The sequence below is a fragment of the Pelobates fuscus genome, chromosome 5 (genome assembly GCF_036172605.1).
Source record: "Pelobates fuscus isolate aPelFus1 chromosome 5, aPelFus1.pri, whole genome shotgun sequence".
NCBI lineage: Eukaryota > Metazoa > Chordata > Amphibia > Anura > Pelobatidae > Pelobates > Pelobates fuscus.
In genome coordinates this window covers 197,876,125-197,897,634 of record NC_086321.1, presented here as the reverse complement: position 1 = coordinate 197,897,634, position 21,510 = coordinate 197,876,125, and positions in this window count along the sequence as shown.

Here is a 21,510-nt window from a genome sequence, read left to right as displayed (position 1 = left end):
TACCCATTATTTTTATAGTTAGCTTTCAGTTTAGCTACTCTGGCGTTAATATTTAAATTCACTTTGAATTCACTCCGAATTTTCACTTAAAGGGACAGTTTAGGCACCATAACAATTTTATCTAAATTAAGTTATTATGGTGCCAGGAGGCGCCTGGCTCACTCTTATCTTAAGGGGTTAAATCGTTTTCAAACAGTTTAACCCCAAAGTTGTCTCCAGTGCCGGTCTCAGGTCTTCCCCAGGCGGGGCATCCAGCTTCTGAAATTTCAGGCAAGAGTGAGCCCCCGGGGCCTCCTGGCACCATAACAACTTCATTTAGATGATGTTGTTCTGGTGCCTGGAGTGCCCCTTTAAGTAAATAACCATGAAAGTATAATTTGACTATGATTGGATTTATTTAATCCAAGGCCAATTCCATGTAAACCCCCTCAGCATCACAGTTTTAAACTTGGTCAAGCATGAATGGCATAAAGGTGCGAAACAGAGCTGTAGAGAAGTGCGTACACCTAAGAGTTTCAGGTTATGCAAAAATAAGCAGGAGAACCTTAACAGGTAACAGTAAAGAAGCTTGTTAAAAGCTATCTATGTGCTTCTTACCCACTGGTAAGGTAATGGACTGAAACCAAGTGTTTTAGAAAGTACATTCCAACCACCATAACAATTTTTGTGTAATTTATTGTACAAGGAAGCGCTGTGTCCCATTGTCATGCAGACAGTTGCACCATCACTATGGTCACTGACTATAGTGATTTGGAATAATTGGTGATGTCTTCACCCTGAGCGGTGGGTGGGGGCCTACAGTAAAATAAGAGGGGGGACCTAATGTCCTCCCCCATGGCCCTCACCCCTGAGCGGTGGGTGGGGGCCCTAAATTATAATAAGGGGGAAACCTAATGTCCGCCCCCCTGCCCCCACCCCTGAGCGGTGGGTGGGAGCCATACAGTAAAATAAGGAGGGGGGACCTAATGTCCTCCCCCCTGGCCCCCACCCCTGAGCGGTGGGTGGGGGCCAAAAATACTAATAAGGGGGGGACCTAATGTCCTCCTCCCTGGCCCCCACCCATGAGCGGCGGGTGGGGGCCCTAAATTGGAATAAGGGGGGGACCTAAGGTCCTCCCACTGGCCCCCACCCCTGGCGGCGGGTGGGGGCCCTAAAAACAATGCCCCCCCAGGTGACTAGGGGTCCCTAAACCTCTAGTCACCTCTCCCCACTCAATAAAAATTATCCCCCTACCTACCCCTCTCACCCTAAAAATAATGAGGGGGGGACCTTTTGCGGACCACTAGTCACCTGGGGGGGGACATTTTTCTTTAGGGCCCCCACCCGCCACTCAGGGGTGGGGGCCAGGGGGGAGGACCTTAGGTCCCCCCCTTATTAGTATTTAGGGCCCCCACCCGCCGCTGAGGGGTGGGGGCCAGGGGGGAGGACACTAGGTGCTTCTCACTGTGAAAATCACAGTGAGAAGATGCCAGCGTCCATAGGAAATATGCGACTGGCTGAATGCGCGCGCGGCTCCTGCCGCGCATGCGCATTCAGCCGATGACATCGCGAGGAAGGAGGAGAGGAGGAGTAAAGCTCCCCGCCCGGCGCTGGAGAAAGGTGAGTGTTTAACCCCTTCCTCTCTCCAGAGCCCGGCGGGAGGGGGTCGCTGAGGGTGGGGGCACCCTCAGGGCACTATAGTGCCAGGAAAACGAGTATGTTTTCCTTGCACTATAGTGGTCCTATAAGTTAATAAATATCATAGGCTTGGGAAAGGGAACATGTGATTGTGTTACTGGAATATTTTTTTTCTCTATCTTTAAATTTGATCTTTTGTTCTTTCAAATACAACTGGTTTTGTTTAATTCTTCCATATTTTCAGTTGTTTTTATTTCAATGCATCCTTAAACCTTTTGGGACAATTTCTAAATTTACATCTAGGTAGATGCTAAAGATAATGTTTACTTCTAAATAAGAATTAAAAGTTATTTTTAAAGTGCAGTGACATTTCAATTTTTCCTATATTTACTTTCCCTTGTATGCTTTCTGTTGTATTTTTTGCAGCAAAACGGAATGTTGTTATGCATTCCTTTGTTAAAATGGTTTGCTAAAAAATGTTTTCTATGAATTTTCCACAGTGTTCTGGGAATGTTTTTTTTCTATGTTTGGGTGATCAATAAGATAAAGCGACTGGCTTGATTTAATGCAAAAACACTATTATTATTTCCACAAGATTTATTTTCATAATGCAAGGAAGGAAAAATCTTTAAAAGCAGGCATATTTTTGGTTCTGTTTTGCTGTTTTTTTTGTCTGCTTTCTATATCACCATGTATATCAGATGTGGATTTACAATTTTAGGGCAATTTGAGGTTTGGTTTACCAACCTGGCTTTAGCACATACAATTTAAAGAGACATGCTAATTAATATAGCCACTATAGTTTCTCCAGAAAATCTGCGTTGAAATTCAGATATTTTTTGTTGTTGTAAATGTTTCTAATAATTCTGAGAGAAATAAAATTCACACCCTACATACTGATTCCTTCTGAGCTGTAATGGTTATAGTGCTTAGAGTGTTCACTTAAAGGGACACTATAGTCACAAGAATCACTACAGCTTAATATAGTGGTTCTGGTTTCTATAGCCTGTCACTCAGACAACCACTAGTGGTGCTTAATTTTTCAGTACTGCACCGTGTACAGAAGCTACATTCAGCATTTCCACGCTCTGCATGGAGGCGCTGAACGCTCCCCATAGTGATACATTGATTTAATGCATCTCTCTTTCCTATCTGAAACAATTGATTGAATGGACTGAAGCGGGGCTTCCAGAAAGGTAGGTAAAAATACCTTTTTTACTCTATTCTGAGTGGGGCCTGGAAAACTAAACATGTAGTTTAAGACTATAGTGTTAGGAATACATATTTGTGTCTTTGTGTCTTGAAACCGCTAATATAGACAGGGCCACAATGGGGTTCAGTAAGTGTAAACCTTTGATTTTGATTTGTTTAAAAATAATATTAATCAATTATGAATTAATATTAGATATGGCTAAGTGGGAGTCTACCTGTCTCTAATCCACCCATAACCCATACAGAAGACATGCTTATGTCTGGTTGGAGAAAAGGACTTATACCCAACAAATTGAAAAGGACCAAGCAATCATGAAAAAGCCATTTACAGTCACAATGCTACTGGGCTATAAAGGTAGAAACTTTGAACTTTGATCATGCTTTGCAAAAACAGCAAAACACTGCCTGCATATAAGACTGACTTTAGAAAAACATTCCACGCATCATAAAATAATACACAGTGAGGCTATAGTACACGTAATCTTTTATTTTAATAAATGTTTTCATAGTATTACATGATAATAGTATTTGCTTAACTAGGACTCCTTTTTTTTGTTTTGTTTTTTGCTGGATAATGTCTTTCATTTATTCAAATGTAGAAAAACATGGTCATGACTTCGCCTTGATGTCATCAAAAAACTCCTTGTGGTTCTATGGAACATTTCTCCCATGAATAGAACGTTAGTTTACTCTTCAATTTTAGATCGCTCAGTTAAAAGGATTCCTCGGCGAAACAAAGCCTAACATTATCTGTGTAAAAATAGAATGCCAGCCTTTCATTTCTTCACAATGCACAAGCTATATATAGCTTTACAGTCCCCAAAAAAGAACAAACTACGACAAGACTGAAAAGCAAAAAGAAACAGGGCATGTCATTTCTGGAAAGCTATCAAATAATGAATGCCACATGTGTTTAAAGATGTAACTAGGAGAATAAAGCTAAACCTATCGCGTGATTTAAGAAAAATAAATATAGTAAATACTGAGGAGGACAATCACGACGACCAATACTGCTTTCTCCTCCATTCCTTTTCCCCCCATGTTGTTACCTGTGTATGTTTTGTTTTTTTTATTACTCCCTCATTTTATGTTTTCAGGGGATTTATTATCAGAGAACTATCCATAGCCACTTACAATTTTCAAATATACCAGACAGATGTAGGCCTTGAGCGGTTCTCCATAGATCTCAATGCTGTACTCTTGTGCACTCGTGAGAGAACAGCCGTGACGTTGGCTCCTGGTGCTGAAGCATCAGGAGCTGAAGAGGACCGACCCGAAGAAGATGGCAGTCCTCATGAGGGACAGGTTCAGGTAAGCAACTCTCACCTTTTCCTGCCACTCTGGCCACCGGACCACCAGTAGAATGAATACTGCACCAGTCAACGAAATGACAATTCTGGATCAATCTAAAAAACAAATAACATAACATAGTGCAAAATGTATATATATAATGATAGACCACTTATGTAGAGTAAAACTCACAGGATTTAGAGCCGTCCAAGGCTCTATATAATATGCAGGCGGGTGCCTAAAAAGGCTAAAGGATACAAAGTGCAGAATCCAAAATTTATTAAACAAATAAACAATTAAAACAGGGTCAGTAAGCAGTGTATAAACACCGGACCACCAGGAATGATGTCACTGTCGGGGGTCTTTGCAAAATATGCAAAGTCCCCAGAAGGTGACAGTGCCAATTTAATGATGAAATAAATAACTAGATTAACAAATTATTACAAATAATAGATAATTAAGTAAACAACTAGAAAAGTAAAGCAGGGTAAAGTATATTCACAATGGCCCCCTCCATCTCTTTAATCACGTTCAGTATGACACCAGTGGAAGAACGTTTATTATTATTATTATTATTATTATTATTATTATTATTATCATTATTATTGATTTAATTGACATGCACAAAGCAAATTAACTTAAATATACAAAACCCTCTAAATGTTCAACTTTCTTTTTAGCTGGAAATGAGGAAACAATCAGGCTTAGTCATGTAACATGTTGAAATTCTTACACTTTGTATGGTATGTAGATAGACACTTCCTGTGCTAATGTTTTAGCAGGTACTATTGCTCTCATCTGAATTAGCACATTGGGCTAGTGTCACAATTTGTCCTAATTAAGTTCCTTAGCTGCTACCAGAAATTCAGGAAATGTTGAGGCATTCTTTTGCAATTTTGAGGCACATCTTAAATGACCCATTTAGGCCTTGATTTAACAAGATTTCCAAATGTTTCAATGCTGTTAGAAAAGTTTCCAAGTGATTTATCTATATAAGTCACTATTAGAATCTATGTTTTTGTTTTTTTTTGACGATAAATAATTTGTTAAGTTTTCTAACAGTATTGAATCATTTACAAAGCGTATTAAATCAAACCCTTAAGTCATTTCACTCTATCTCATTATTTACGTTTAGTAAATTAAAATAGCTTAGTAGATCCCAAAAGAGGCTGGAGATAGTGCTACCTTATTCCAGAAATTGCCAGTTAGTTATGTCCTTCTTACATAACCCCTACTGTGTCTTCCTCCTTGGACAAATAGTCATTGTAGGTTGGTCTCTACATGTAAATGTGATTTTGGTAATTGTATTAATTCCTGCTCCTTCTAGTAGAAACTTCATGTTTGCACAATATCTTCAAAACAGAAATAAGACTTGTTTAACCCTCAGGGGGTCTATTCACCTGCTAAGGACATCCAGGAAAGTCTTTGAAACACAAAAATGTGTATGTAATTATTTAAAAAAGGAACTCATAGACCTTATCTCACTTGTTTTACCTAATCAAGTGGGTCTCTGAATTCATCACTCAGCCCTCTCTTACCTCCTGCAAACAGACTTTTAAAAGAGCTATTTTACATTATATAAACATATTATTTGCTTACACTTTAAATATGTGTTAAGGTAAAAAAAAAAAAAACAATACAGTGTTTTCTTTTGATGGCAGGTAGACTGACACAATAGTCAAATGTATATAGAATATATGTTTGTATTGTATTGCTCTAATATGACATATGTTCTTATCATTATTAATATTATTATCATTTATATAGCGCCAACATATTATGCAGCGCTTTGCATTTATAGAAAGAGGATATTTAGAGGTGAATAATGTCTAGTTTATATCAAGCAAGAAACCAGGATGTGAGACTCTATCTGCTGATGTGCAACAGTTAGTGAAAGTATCTAATATGCACATATTTCCTCAATTCTGAGTTGGACTATACAATCAATCTAGTTTGAAAACATCAGATATTCAGGAAGTCTTTGATTTCACTCGGTCCATAAAACAAATGCACCATCGAGGCCACTGAAAACTTAACTACAAAGAACAGAAAGCTGCACGCTATACTTAGATGGCTAAATGCTTTGGCCATTGGTGTTAGACCGATCTCTCTAAGAGTTTAAGATATCTAAATAATGCTTAAAATAGGACAACCGGGGAGGAAATCACAAAAAACACCAGAAAATGTACTTGCTAAACTAAAGATGACTCTCAATCCTAGATCAGGTGCCTTATTGGAACTGCATTAAGTATAGAGCAAAACAGGGAACTAGTCTGCCATATTGGTAGATCAGGTGTGACACAAAACATTTGCACACATATATATGCACACACACACAAACACATACATATATATACATATAGTACACCTTTATTACCAAAACTGTATTGATATGGATATGGAAAGCAATATATGATATGATATGATATGGAAAGCAATAAAACTAATACAACAGGAACACTAGATTTTCAAGGACAAGCCATAGATTGTCATTTGTAAACTTGCGCACACTGAAAAGAAAATGTGTTTCAGCAAGACCACTTTGTCCAAAAATGAAAACATTGTGGGGATGGGCGAATATCAGCCGTATGGTTTTATGGTAGTTGTTCTCCTCGGATAACACATCAGACAAACCAAAAGGGTATAATATTTATGTGTATATATATTGCAGTACACTGATAGGCGTGTTTTCTAGTGATGTCGCGAACATAAAATTTTCGGTTCGCGAACGGCGAACGCGAACTTCCGCAAATGTTCGCGAACGGGCAAACCGGGCGAACTGCCATAGCCTTCAATAGGCAGGCGAATTTTCTGGCCACAATAGTGATGGAAAAGTTGTTTCAAGGGGACTAACACCTGGACTGTGACATGCCGGAGGGGGATCCATGGCAAAACTCCCATGGAAAATTACATAGTTGATACAGAGTCTGGTTTGAATCCATAAAGGGCATAAATCACCTAACATTCCTAAATTGTTTGGAATAACGTGCTTTAAAACATCAGGTATGATGTTGTATCGATCAGGTAGTGTAAGGGTTACGCCCACTTCACAGTGACAGACCAAACTCCCCGTTTAACGCACCGCAAACAACCGCAAACAGTCCATTTGCACAACCGCAAACTCCCCATGTGCACAAGGTTGGATACCAAGCTAGCCATGTCCCGTTCCTTGTCCTCACTGATGTCATTGAAGGTCTCTTCCTCCACCCAGCCATGTACAACACCAAGGGTCCCAGAAAGGTGACAACAAGCCCCCTGGGACGCCTGCTGTGTTTGGTCTTCCACCTCCTCAAAGCCACCTTCCTCCTCTGACTCCTCTTCTTCAGACTCTTCTCTCTTTGCGTTGCCTCTCTCTGCTTTATTATAAGGTGTGTTAAGTAGTACTATTCCTATCAGTTTAATCCCTGTTATGTCCCCTATCAGAAGACAACCCTGGAGAAGGTCCCAGCGGGACTTCACCAACTAATGATAAAGAAGAAGCTACAGGTTCCAGCCCTGACAGAGACTGGCGTACAGCGCCAGAAACACAGTTGGTCCCTTCTACCTCTGCTCCTTCTCCTTCTTCCCCCTCATCTGGATTGAATCCTGAAAGTCTCAGCTTTGTCCCTCATTCACCAGTTAGGGACTCTAACTCTATACGAGGATCTGGACCTCTGTCTCCCAGATCCCTTCCCAATGGTGTGGGCGAAAGACCCTGTAATGAAGAAATGAGTGGACAACCACCGAGCAACCTAGGTAGAGGCAGAAGAAATCGGAGGGCCCCGAGATTCTTGACCAATGACAACATTGGGGAACCCACATATTCTCAGAACCCCCACACGTGCACTAAGTTAATCAATGTATTGCATACTTTGACTGAAATATTGAGTGATAGAATTTCCCTGTATTAGATTGTATTGTACCATCTTGTTAAACGGTTATAAACCAGATGGACTGCTCTTGCCAGTGGAAGGCAAGGATTCTACAGAGGGGAGGATGTAACAGACTGCTATATTTTACTGTTTTTACTTTAAAGGACCACTCTAGTGCCAGGAAAACATACTCGTTTTCCTGGCACTAGAGTGCCCTGAGGGTGCCCCCACCCTCAGGGACCCCCTCCGGCCCGGCTCTGGAAAGGGGAAAGGGGTAAAAACTTACCTTTTTCCAGCGGTGGGCGGAGAGCTCTCACTGCTGCATCCTTTCCGACTTGCCGTAATTCGGTAACATTTCAGGCACTTTCTGCTTATACCAGGGGTCTAGTAGCGTGGACACCCAGTACAGGTCGTTCTCCTTCAGCCTTTTTATATGAGGGTCCCTCAACAGGCACGACAGCATGAAAGACCCCATTTGCACAAGGTTGGATGCCGAGCTACTCATGTCCTGTTCCTCGTCTTCAGTGATCTCTCTGAAGGTATGTTCTTCCCCCCAGCCACGTACAACACCACGGGTACCAGATAGGTGACAACGAGCACCCTGGGATGCCTGTTGTGGTTGGTCTTCCTCCTCCTCCTCAAAGCCACATTCCTCCTCTGACTCCTCTTCCTCACAATCCTCTTCCAGCGTTGCCGCAGGTCAAGCAAGCGATGCTTATAAGGCTGTTTCTGGTGGTGATGGTGACCACAACTCTTCCTCTTCACGCTCATCCACGGCCTGATCCAGCACTCTTCACAGGGCACGCTCCAGGAAGAAAACAAATGGTATGATGTCGCTGATGGTGCCTTCGGTGCGACTGACTAGGTTTGTCACCTCCTCAAAAGGACGCATGAGCCTACAGGCATTGCGCATGAGCGTCCAGTAACGTGGCAAAAAAAATCCCAGCTCCGCAGAGGCTGTCCTAGCACCCCGGTCATACAAATACTCGTTAACGGCTTTTTCTTGTTGGAGCAGGCGGTCGAACATTAGGAGTGTTGAATTCCAACGTGTCGGGCTGTCGCAAATCAAGCGCCTCACTGGCATGTTGTTTTGCCGTTGGATATCGGAAAAGTGCGCCATGGCCGTGTAGGAACGCCTGAAATGGCCACACTCCTTCCTGGCCTGCTTAAGGACGTCCTGTAAGCCTGGGTACTTATGCACAAGGCATTGTACGATCAGATTACACACATGTGCCATGCACGGCACATGTGTCAACTTGCCCAAATGCAATGCAAATTTCTTCCGTTGTCACAAACCACTTTGCCGATCTCCAGTTGGTGCGGATTCAGCCACTGTTCCACCTGTGCGTTCAGGGTGTACAGGAGTGCTGGTCCGGTGTGACTCTCTGCTTTCAGGCAAGTCAACCCCAAGACGGCGTGACACTGCCGTATCCGGGATGTGGAACAGTACCTGGGGAGCTGGGGGGGTGCCGTTGATGTGGAGCAAGACGCAGCAGCAGAAGAGGACTCAGCCGAGGAGGTTATGGAAGAGGATGGAGTAGGAGGAGTAGAGGAGGTGGCAGCAGGCCTGCCTGCAAGTCATGGCGGTGTCACCAACTCCTCTGCAGAGCCACGCATTCCATGCTTGGCAGCTGTCAGCAGGTTTACCCAATGCGCAGTGTAGGTGATATACCTGCCCTGACCATGCTCTGCAGACCAGGTATCAGTGGTCAGATGGACCCTTGCCCCAACACTGTGTGCCAGACATGCCATTACTTCCTTTTGCACAATCGAGTACAGTTTGGGGATTGCCTTTTGTGTAAAGAAATTTCGGCAGGGTACCTTCCACTGCTGTGTCCCAATAGCTACAAATTTTTTGAACGCCTCAGACTCCACCAGCTTGTATGGTAAAAGCTGGCGGGCTAAGAGTTCAGTCAAGCCAGCTGTCAGACGCCGGGCAAGGGGGTGACTTTGTGACATTGGCTTCTTTTTACGCTCAAACATATCCTTGACAGACTCCTGACTGTGGGCAGATGAGCAGGAACTGCTCAAGGCGAGAGACGGAGGGGCAGATGGTTTAGAGGGGGCAAGGAGGACAGCAGTGGTTAACGTGGCTGAAGATGCTGGACCAGGAGGAGGATGGCGGTTTGTGTGCTGCTTGTACTCATGTGTTGATCCCATAGGCGTTTGTGATGTGCGAACATGTGCCTTCGCAAAGCAGTTGTACCTAGGTGTGTGTTGGACTTCCCACAACTCAGTTTCTTTTGGCACAGGTTGCAAATGGCATCGCTGTTGTCAGAGGCAGACACACAAAAAAAATGCTACACTGCTGAGCTCTGCAATGATGGCATTCTGGTGGTGGCAACAGCATGCGTTGATTGGCGTGCTGTCTGGCTGACCCCGGGTGCCGATGCATGCTGACTAATTGTGCCACTAGCTCCTTGCGACGACCTCCCCCTGCTTCCAACTCGTCTCCTCCTCTCTGTCTCCACATCTGAACTTTCCCCCTGTTCTTCTTCTCTTCTAGCGGGCACCCACGTGACATCCACGGACGCATCGTCATCATCAACCGCTTCACTTGTATCTGACAACTCAGCAAAGGAAGCAGCAGCGGGTACAACATCATCATCATCACACCGTACGTGTGTAATGCTGCCTGACTGAGACATATCCCTGTTATCTACATCCTCTGGCAATAATGGTTGCGCATCACTCATTTCTTCTAACTGATGTGTAAATAACTCCTCTGACATACCAAGTGAAGCGGCTGTGGTGGCTTTTCAAGTTCAGGGTACGTGGCCTCTGAACACTGGGCATTATTCTAGGGCCAAAGGGAATCACAGCACCACGACCACGACGGCCCCTGCGGGGTGGCCTGCCTCTGCCTGTCATTTTTTTTCGATTAGTGGTACTATGTGTGCAAGCTACTGTGACAACAGATATGAGTGGCACTGTGCAGTGGCAGAAGTTGGCAGAGTAGACGCTGTAGGCCTGACACACACGCTTGCAGACAACTAACTGCTATTCAATTTATTACAGTCAAAATTTGATTTTTTTTTTTTAAATGTACACTACTGTTACACCAGATATGAGTTGCACTGGTGTGACACTGTGCCCTGGCAGGCCCTGAAACGCACATGCGTGAAGGAAACTGACTGCTAGTATATTACAGTCCAAAAAGTTTTGTTTTTTTTAAATGCAAGCTATTGAGACACCAGTGAGTGAGTGGTGGCACTGGGCAGGCCCTGAAACGCACACGCGTGAAGGAAACTGACTGCTATTATATTACAGTCAAAAAAGTTTTGCTTTTGTTAAATGCAAGCTATTGTGACACCAGATATGAGTGGTGGCGCTGGGCAAGTGGGCACAGTATACGCTGTGAGCCTGACACACACGCTGGCAGACAACTAACTGCTATTCAATCTATTACAGTCAAAATTGTATTTTTTTTAAAATGTACACTACTGTTACACCAGATATGAGTTGCACTGGTGTGACACTGTGCCCTGGCAGGCCCTGAAACGCACACGTGTGAAAGAAACTGACTGCTATTATATTACAGTCCAAAAAGTTTTTTTTTTTTTTAAATGCAAGCTATTGTGACACCAGTGAGTGAGTGGTGGCACTGGGCAAGTGGGCACAGTATATGATGTGAGCCTGACACACAGGCTGGCAGGCAGGCAACTGCAATTATATTGCACAGAACAAAAAAAAAAAGCAGACTGATGTTCTAGCCCTAAAAAGGGCTTTTTGGGGTGCTGTCCTTACAGCAGAGATCAGATGAGTCCTTCAGGACTGTAGTGAACACTGAATACACTAGCCTAGCTATCAATTTCCCTATCAAATCAGCAGCAGCTACACTGTCCCTCCTCTCACTAAGAATGCAGCTTCACAATGAATGTAAAATGGATGCTGTCCAGGAGGTGGGAGGGTCTGGGAGGGAGGGTCTGCTGCTGATTGACTGGAATGTGTCTGCTGACTGTGAGGTACAGGGTCAAAGTTTACTCAATGATGACAAATAGGGGGCGGACCGAACAGCGCATATGTTCGCCATCCGTGGTGAACGTGAACAAGCGATGTTCGCCAGGAACTATTCGCCAGCGAACCGTTCGGGACATCACTAGTGTTTTCTTATAATCACAGATCAAGTGAGAAAAAGTAAGTAATATTATGGCCAATATTCTTATAGCTAGGGGACAGGCACTAAATGTTAATTAATTTACAGATCAAGTGAGCAGTGAGGGGAGAAATAGTAGAGAAGTAAAAATAAAATATGCTCATATATTTCTATATTATATATTTATTTTCATTTCTATATTCTATAAATATAGATTTTTCTTTTTACTTCTCCTCTTTTTTTCCCTCTATTTGTCACTTGTCACTTGATCTGTAATGAAATTGGCTTGTTTTTTTTAGCACTATGGGCATAATTAGGAATCTCAAATAATAATCGTCATGCTCACCCTTTGCTTTACTCGTTTGGTTGTGATTTGGCTACATTTCTGCTTGGAATTCAGGAATTTATACAATCACCCATTACACTCAAGTTCAAATGAATTGCAGTTTGTAACAAATCTCCAAATCCAGTGTTTCTTATTAATAATCTGTCAACTGTTGTTACACTTTTCAAAGCAGAGCTATAACCTTTCGCTCATTTGGGAGGTCACATACACATTTTTAATAGACTTGTGTTACTACATATCTCCATGATCCAGACTAAAACAAAAACAATATAATACACCACAACAAGTTAGAAAATAGATTTCTTTATTTGCATTTACTACTGGGAAAATGGGCAACTAAATGATTGGTTACATAAAATGAGTTAGAGCTGTTGGGACATGTTTCATGCTAAAAATATTTAGGGCACACCCTTTGTACATTATGTAACGTATACACAGAACTGTGTGGAAGAATGCATGCTGCACTGCTGGCTCACTAACATCCACATCACAACTGCTTTGCATTCTCTTCAAAGACTTGTGTTATCAAAATATATAACGCATAATTCATAGGCTTGCTAGCATTCCATTAACTTGGTGTTTGCATGACCACAATAGCTTGTGCCATCACAGCACACGTTACTGACCCGTTAATGTGAGATCTCCTGACCGCATAGCTCTGCACAGCATCCACATTAGCTGAGCTAAGACAACCAATAGGCAGCCATGTCTCTGCGTCTTTTTAACAAAAGTGTGAGGGTGCATACTAGATTGTCATCAGCACCCAGCTATGCGTAACCATGAGAATACTCATTAATGAGAGAGCAATGTGTGTCCTGCCTTGGTGCTGCTGTAACATTGCTTAGCTTGTAGCTGCCCAGTGAAGTGGCCAGACATGTAGTTTATATGTCTCTGCCACTGGTCAAATGGATAGATGTATAGGCTAAAAATATATTAAAAAAAACCAAATGCAATATCATTATATTACTATATAAAGGTAAAACAATTTACTTACACAATGGCAACATATAATATTTATCTCCAAGTTGCCTTTAGTTCATTCCAAAATGGAGTCCATCTGAAAAAAATAATTAGGCCTCAAATACCCCCCACTTCAGTTCTGGAATTAAGCCTCAAACAATCAATGAATATGTTAACTTACAAAAAAAATACTGTCACAGTTACTAGAGGGGTTAAGAGTTTCCCCTTTTTTACTGTATTTGTTTAATTTTTTATTTTTTTTCTTCCATCTTGCATATAAAATGCAGTCACTGAAATCTCTGAATCTGCTGTTGATTTTTTGGGATTTTGAGGCAGTTCAATTGACTGATTAATGTCCAAATACTTTCTAATACTTTTGGTTGTATCTTTTTCCAAATTGGTACATCAGAAATCAATTTGTTCCATAGGTACAACCAGGGCCGGACTGGGAAAAGAATTCGGCCCGGGCATTTTTTTATTACAGTGGCCCACTAAGAAGGGGGCGGGGCAGAAAGGGTGTAATTTGTCATCATTAATGACAAACACGCCCCCTCTCAAAGTGAAGAGTATACTGGTGCCCCTAAGGGAACCAGTGGGTGTGTGTAGGGAACACAACAGGGGGTAACCCTCACAAATGTGTGATAAACTATACAGGGAGTGCAGAATTATTAGGCAAATGAGTATTTTGACCACATCATCCTCTTTATGCATGTTGTCTTACTCCAAGCTGTATAGGCTCGAAAGCCTACTACCAATTAAGCATTTTAGGTGATGTGCATCTCTGTAATGAGAAGGGGTGTGGTCTAATGACATCAACACCCTATATCAGGTGTGCATAATTATTAGGCAACTTCCTTTCCTTTGGCAAAATGGGTCAAAAGAAGGACTTGACAGGCTCAGAAAAGTCAAAAATAGTGAGATATCTTGCAGAGGGATGCAGCACTCTTAAAATTGCAAAGCTTCTGAAGCGTGATCATCGAACAATCAAGCGTTTCATTCAAAATAGTCAACAGGGTCGCAAGAAGCGTATGGAGAAACCAAGGCGCAAAATAACTGCCCATGAACTGAGAAAAGTCAAGCGTGCAGCTGCCAAGATGCCACTTGCCACCAGTTTGGCCATATTTCAGAGCTGCAACATCACTGGAGTGCCCAAAAGCACAAGGTGTGCAATACTCAGAGACATGGCCAAGGTAAGAAAGGCTGAAAGACGACCACCACTGAACAAGACACACAAGCTGAAACGTCAAGACTGGGCCAAGAAATATCTCAAGACTGATTTTTCGAAGGTTTTATGGACTGATGAAATGAGAGTGAGTCTTGATGGGCCAGATGGATGGATTGGTAAAGGGCAGAGAGCTCCAGTCTGACTCAGACGCCAGCAAGGTGGAGGTGGAGTACTGGTTTGGGCTGGTATCATCAAAGATGAGCTTGTGGGGCCTTTTCGGGTTGAGGATGGAGTCAAGCTCAACTCCCAGTCCTACTGCCAGTTTCTGGAAGACACCTTCTTCAAGCAGTGGTACAGGAAGAAGTCTGCATCCTTCAAGAAAAACATGATTTTCATGCAGGACAATGCTCCATCACACGCGTCCAAGTACTCCACAGCGTGGCTGGCAAGAAAGGGTATAAAAGAAGAAAATCTAATGACATGGCCTCCTTGTTCACCTGATCTGAACCCCATTGAGAACCTGTGGTCCATCATCAAATGTGAGATTTACAAGGAGGGAAAACAGCACACCTCTCTGAACAGTGTCTGGGAGGCTGTGGTTGCTGCTGCATGCAATGTTGATGGTGAACAGATCAAAACACTGACAGAATCCATGGATGGCAGGCTTTTGAGTGTCCTTGCAAAGAAAGGTGGCTATATTGGTCACTGATTTGTTTTTGTTATGTTTTTGAATGTCAGAAATGTATATTTGTGAATGTTGAGATGTTATATTGGTTTCACTGGTAAAAATAAATAATTGAAATGGGTTTATATTTGTTTTTTGTTAAGTTGCCTAATAATTATGCACAGTAATAGTCACCTGCACACACAGATATCCCTCTAAAATAGCTATAACTAAAAACAAACTAAAAACTACTTCCAAAAATATTCAGCTTTGATATTAATGAGTTTTTTGGGTTCATTGAGAACATGGTTGTTGTTCAATAATAAAATTAATCCTCAAAAATACAACTTGCCTAATAATTCTGCACTCCCTGTAGAGCAACGGAGGGAAATGGAGGGAAAGAACAACCGCCAGGGGTCACGGAAAAGGTCCCTATGGGATCTGTGTTATAATTTACAATTCTGTAGTGGTGATTAAAAATTAACTTTTATTAAAAATTTTCGGGCATTTAGATTGTGAAAAAATAATAATAGGGGCTAACCTATCCAAATCAACCGTGGCTTCTTTTAGGGAAACCTGGGTAACCAATTGCTCATTCACTGACAGCAATTAGATTAAAGGGAATGCTCAAAATATGTGCAATAGGGGGGGCGGGGCCTGGCCGCCGGCCGGATCAGACACGCTTTGTCTGAGCTCCTGCCTCGGAGCCGGTAAATCGGCGCAAACTGCGGGCCATGGGCACACACCAGCCCGAAAAAGCAATCCCGACATCACCCAGGCGATGGCGATTCGAGGGGTACCCGACAGGACCCCCAACGGCTTCCAAGTCGCCCGATCGAGGCCTGAGGCCTATGGGCTTGAGCTCGGGTGGGACGGCCGCTCACCCAGTTCTCTGGCCGGAGATCCGCCACCCCCCCCCCCCCCTCTGGGCCGGGGGGGTCATCCCGGCCCCCACGGGAGACCACCACCGCACACAGCTAATTCTATACTTGGGTCGAGCACTGTGAAACGGATGTCGAGCACTGTAAAACGGATGGCGCACACCAAGATGGCCGACCCCCACCTAAACGGCATAACCACAAGCAGCGCACTAACGAGTCTACTACCTCGTGGCGAAGAACTGCGGCGGCCTCCCCTCCAAGCCCATCTAGTGCCATCCGGGCTAACGACCTCCCTGGGCACTCCTCTTCAGGCAAGGATGCAGACACACAGGAGGATGCATACCGACCGGATGAATATCAATCTGCCCACATAAAGCAGCGGACACAGCACACAGGCAGCGCTCTGCACCCAAAGCTGAGGCTGGAAGAAGCATGTAAGACCATGGCTAGCAAGTCCCAAAGCGATCAAGCACCAAGCGGGAAATTATAGAGGACTTGACGATGCCCAGGATGCCAGCCGAACTAGCGCAGCAGCAAGAGTGGCTAAGCGGCTGAATATATATCTCAATATATGCATGTAACTATTATTCTAGCAGAGCACTGTTTCTTATTGAGTCTGGCATACCCCTCTTATTATTATCCCTGTTGTAAATGCAATACTTAGTACTACTGCTACTCTGCATAGATATCACCTAAATTGCCTGAACCTTGTATAACATCAAAACCTAGCTAGCCCAGTGACTCGCTGCCCCCTGGTGGCCAACCCTAAGCAATGTGAAGAAACTAGCACCCAACTCAAATTTATGTTAGCCTGTAACCTACTACTAGTAGCACCCCTACTTAAACAAGCATGTAATAGCTCAGTTGTTAAAATTCATTAAAGTACACCAAAGCTGTTTGTTATATATACACAAGTTAAATGAGCTGCCTCTTATACCATAACTTTGTATGACGCTATTGTTTAACACTGATCGCCTTAAAAAAAAAAAAAATGTATGCATGCCCAACTTGTCACAATATTGATATCGTATGTCTATGATAATCGAGTCTGTCAATGCTATTGTTGTAACTACCTGCATACCAAAAATAAAGAATTTAAAAAAAAAAAATATGTGCAATAGGAATGGGCTATTGAATATGTACACTATATACAGCAAAAGTGGGCTCAGAGGTAGCTATGATAACCTGATCTGGGGACCATAAAAAGTGTACCCTGTAGTCCAATTGTGGATATAATTGTGGATTGTGTGTGAGAGTGCTGTGTGTGATGTGTGTGAGGGTGCTGTGTGTGATGGGTGTGAGGGTGCTGTGTGTGATGGGTGTGAGAGTGCTGTGTGTGAGGGTGCTGTGTGTGAGTGCTGTGTGTGATGGGTGTGAGGGTGCTGTATGAGAGTGCTGTGTGTAAGGGTGCTGTGTGTGATGGGTGTGAGGGTGCTGTGTGTGATGTGTGTGATGGTGTTGTGTGTGATGGGTGTGAGAGTGCTGTGTGTAAGGGTGCTGTGTGTGATGTGTGTGAGGGTGCTGTGTGTGATGTGTGTATGGGTGCTGTGTGTGAGAGTGCTGTGTGTGCTGGGTGTAAGGGTGCTGTGTGTGATGGGTGTGAGGGTGCTGTGTGTGATGGGTGTGAGAGTGATGGGTGTGAGAGTGCTGTGTGTAAGGGTGCTGTGTGTGATGGGTGTGAGGGTGCTGTGTGTGCTGTGTGTGAGGGTGCTGTATGTGATGTGTGTGAGGGTGCTGTGTGTGATGGGTGTGAGAGTGCTGTGTGTGAGGGTGCTGTGTGTAAGAGTGCTGTGTGTGATGGGTGTGAGTGCTGTGTGGGCTGTGTGTAAGGGTGCTGTGTGTGATGGGTGTGAGAGTGCTGTGTGTGAGAGTGCTGTGTGTGATGGGTGTGAGTGCTGTGTGTGCTGTGTGTAAGGGTGCTGTGTGTGATGGGTGTGAGGGTGCTGTATGAGAGCGCTGTGTGTAAGGGTGCTGTGTGTGATGGGTGTGAGAGTGCTGTGTGTGAGAGTGCTGTGTGTGATGGGTGTGAGTGCTGTGTGTGCTGTGTGTAAGGGTGCTGTGTGTGATGGGTGTGAGGGTGCTGTATGAGAGCGCTGTGTGTAAGGGTGCTGTGTGTGATGGGTGTGAGGGTTATGTGTGTGATGTGTGTGAGGGTGCTGTGTGCAATGGTGTTGTGTGTGATGGGTGTAAGAGTGCTGTGCGTGTGCTGTGTGTAAGGGTGTTGTGTGTGATGTGTGTGAGGGTGCTGTGTGTGATGTGTGTCAGGGTGCTGTGTGTGATGTGTGATGGGTGTGAGAGTGATGGGTGTGAGAGTGCTGTGTGTAAGGGTGCTGTGTGTGATGGGTGTGAGGGTGCTGTGTGTGAGAGTGCTGTGTGTGCTGTGTGTGAGGGTGCTGTGTGTGATGGGTGTGAGAGTGCTGTGTGTGAGGGTGCTGTGTGTAAGGGTGCTGTGTGTGATGGGTGTGAGAGTGCTGTGTGTGCTGTGCGTAAGGGTGCTGTGTGTGAGGGTGCTGTGTGTGAGGGTGCTGTGTGTAAGGGTGCTGTGTGTGATGGGTGTGAGAGTGCTGTGTGTGAATGTTAGAATGGATTGTGTGTTGGGGGGTATAAATAAACAAATAAAAACACTAAGTAGTGATAATACCCCCCCCCCCCTCCCTTCTTACCTTAAACCTGGGAGGGGGGGGACCGGCACAGTGGTAAGTGGAAAGGGGGGTTCAGGCACTCGCACAGCATCCCTGGTGGTCCAGTGGGTGAGTGAACTCTAGCCTAGGCTAGAGTTCACTCTCGCGAGATCCGGTCGTTGCCATGGCAACGCGCCGGATCTCGCGAGAGGAACCCGGCGGAGCTGCAAGATAGAGCTCCGCCGGGTCCTCTCCCTCCCTCCCCAGCCGCAGGTCTATTTAAATGGGCCGGTGAGGGAGAGCTTTGATCTCCTCACCGGCCCTCCATGGCACGCAGCGGGGCCGGCGCTCGGATAGTGCCGGCCCTGCATAGACCGGCAGGGGAGATCCAGGGACCTTCCCTGTCGGCCTCATCCCCTGGCCACCGCGGCCCACCGGGCATTTGCCCGGTGTGCCCGATGGCCAGTCCGGGCCTGGGTACAACAGATAATAATTTTGTATATTTCTTTCAGAGTTAAAGGAACACTATAGTGCCAGGAAAACAAACTCCTATTCCTGGCACTATGTAGTCCCTAGGACCCCCTCCCCCCCCCACCCTCAATGCCCCCCTCCTGCTGGGCTGAAAACCCCTTCAGCCACTTACCTTTCTCCAGCGCTGGGGAACTCTCCTCCCCCTGCCGACATCAGTGCCGAATGCGCTTTCCTATGGACGTCATCGTCTTCTCACTGTGATTTCCACTAGAGGCTGGATTAACCCTCAGTGAAACAGCAGTTTTTTTGAAACTGCTATGTTTTCAGCTGCAGGGTTAAAACCTGGGGCACCTGGCACCCAGACCACTTCATTGAGCTGAAGTGGTCTGGGTGCCTTTAGTGGTCCTTTAAGGGGTTAAATATAATTATTTTATAATTTGTAAAAAAAAATATTTATCAGTATTGAATGAACAGCATGCTAATGTGGACCATTTAACATTTCAATGATTTCAAGTAATTGCTTTACAATCTATTTAGAATATAAATGAACAAGGCCATGTGTATTTTAAAAATCTTTTTTTCTTTAACAACTCAAAGAAAACAATTATTTGGTCCTTTCCTTCATATAGTCTTAATTGTTTGCCATTTAAAAGCTTTTATCTGTCACATTGAAATATTCCAAGCAGTGTTTACACATAACACTCTGATCGTATTAACAGGTGAGATCCAGTCTTTAGTGCTGTAAATAAGTCTTCTGATAACAGGGGTAACTCTAGGGACCACTTTTGATTAATGAACAAAAGAATTTAGCTAATAGTGTTAGTATATTGTCTCTTCTCAGACCTTTCCTTTTCTTTCTTAATGACCAATGGTCATGCCAAATCAGAGAAAGCTACATTTTTGGTACAATGCAGTTTAGCTATAACCCTCATTCTCCCCAAGAAAGCATTTGGTTTCTCATGGGTTGGTTAAGAATTTATGAGTAATCTTAGATCACCTCTAAGTGCTGCAATGCGAGGATTGTCCCTCACCAGCTGCAATCGCCGCTCTGTTTCACTAGCAGATATCTGAAGTCCCACTGGAAGTCCTGATAGGTCAGAGCCTGTTTGGCTCTGGCAGTCATGAATGCCGTGCAATGCCACCTCGAGTACCATGGATGGTACATGTGCCATAGGTTGCTGACCAATGGCATCAGCCGGAACATTCCTCTGAATTCCATATGGTCTGCTCCACCTCTATAACTCTGCCCAACTTTCTATTAGCAGACATTATGTTAACCCACCTCGCACACCCTTCCCATGGTTCAAGCCTTCCTGGAGCCTTAGGGATAGATCTCTGTTTACTTTAAAATGTTTCCATAGCCAATCAGAATTCTCTAATCACTCGATATAATTCACTAACCTCTATTTCACCCGTAGGTTTACTGAAAAAGTTGGTATACATTTTGCAATATTTTCTCAAAAGATATTAACATGTAATAGTTTTCTTTTATATGTTTATAATATATTGATTGCAAGGTTGATTGTATTGCAAGTTAAGTTTCAATCATTCCTATCACCCACGATCACACTATACACTAATACAGGCATAGGCAACCTTCAGCACTTCAGATGTTTTGGACTACACCTCCCACAATGCTGTGTCAGCATTATGGGTGTAAGAGCATTATGGGGGATGTAGTACACAACATCTAGAGTGCCGAAGGTGGCCTATCCCTGCACTAGTATGTTAAATGGGTTAATTTATTGCGCAGCACTTTACAGTTATACAGCGGCAAGTAATCAACAGATGAAATAATGCTTATATTGACACTATTTTGATATGCATATATCTAGTGATGCCTTTCAGAATGCACCCTGCTTTACTTTCAGCAAACAGTTTGGAATATCAGTCGCTATATATACACTGTTTGTTCACTCAGCTCTATACACAAATAGTATGAAGTTGTCCCTGCTCATATGATACTGTTGTATTATTAGCTGATTACATAATACCTTTGAGTACAACTCTAAGGTCAAATGTATAGATAGGCAAAAAGCACGTTGTCATATGTGGGAACATTTCATCAACCCGTTAACCCCTTACAGTCCATGCACCTATTGCAGGGGTGGTTATTCTACTAATACTAATGACTGGACACATTTTTTTCATAGAATTTTTTCTTCCAGTAGGTAAAAAAGATCCAGTCGTTGCAAGCAGGTCCAGATTTTCCAGTAGGTAGAATATGTATTTGGCACTTATAATCTGCTTCTATAACACACCTATATACAATTTTGGGCTAAAATCCATGAACTGAAACCATAGGTGAGTAGGAGAATTTGTCCAATTCAGCTATT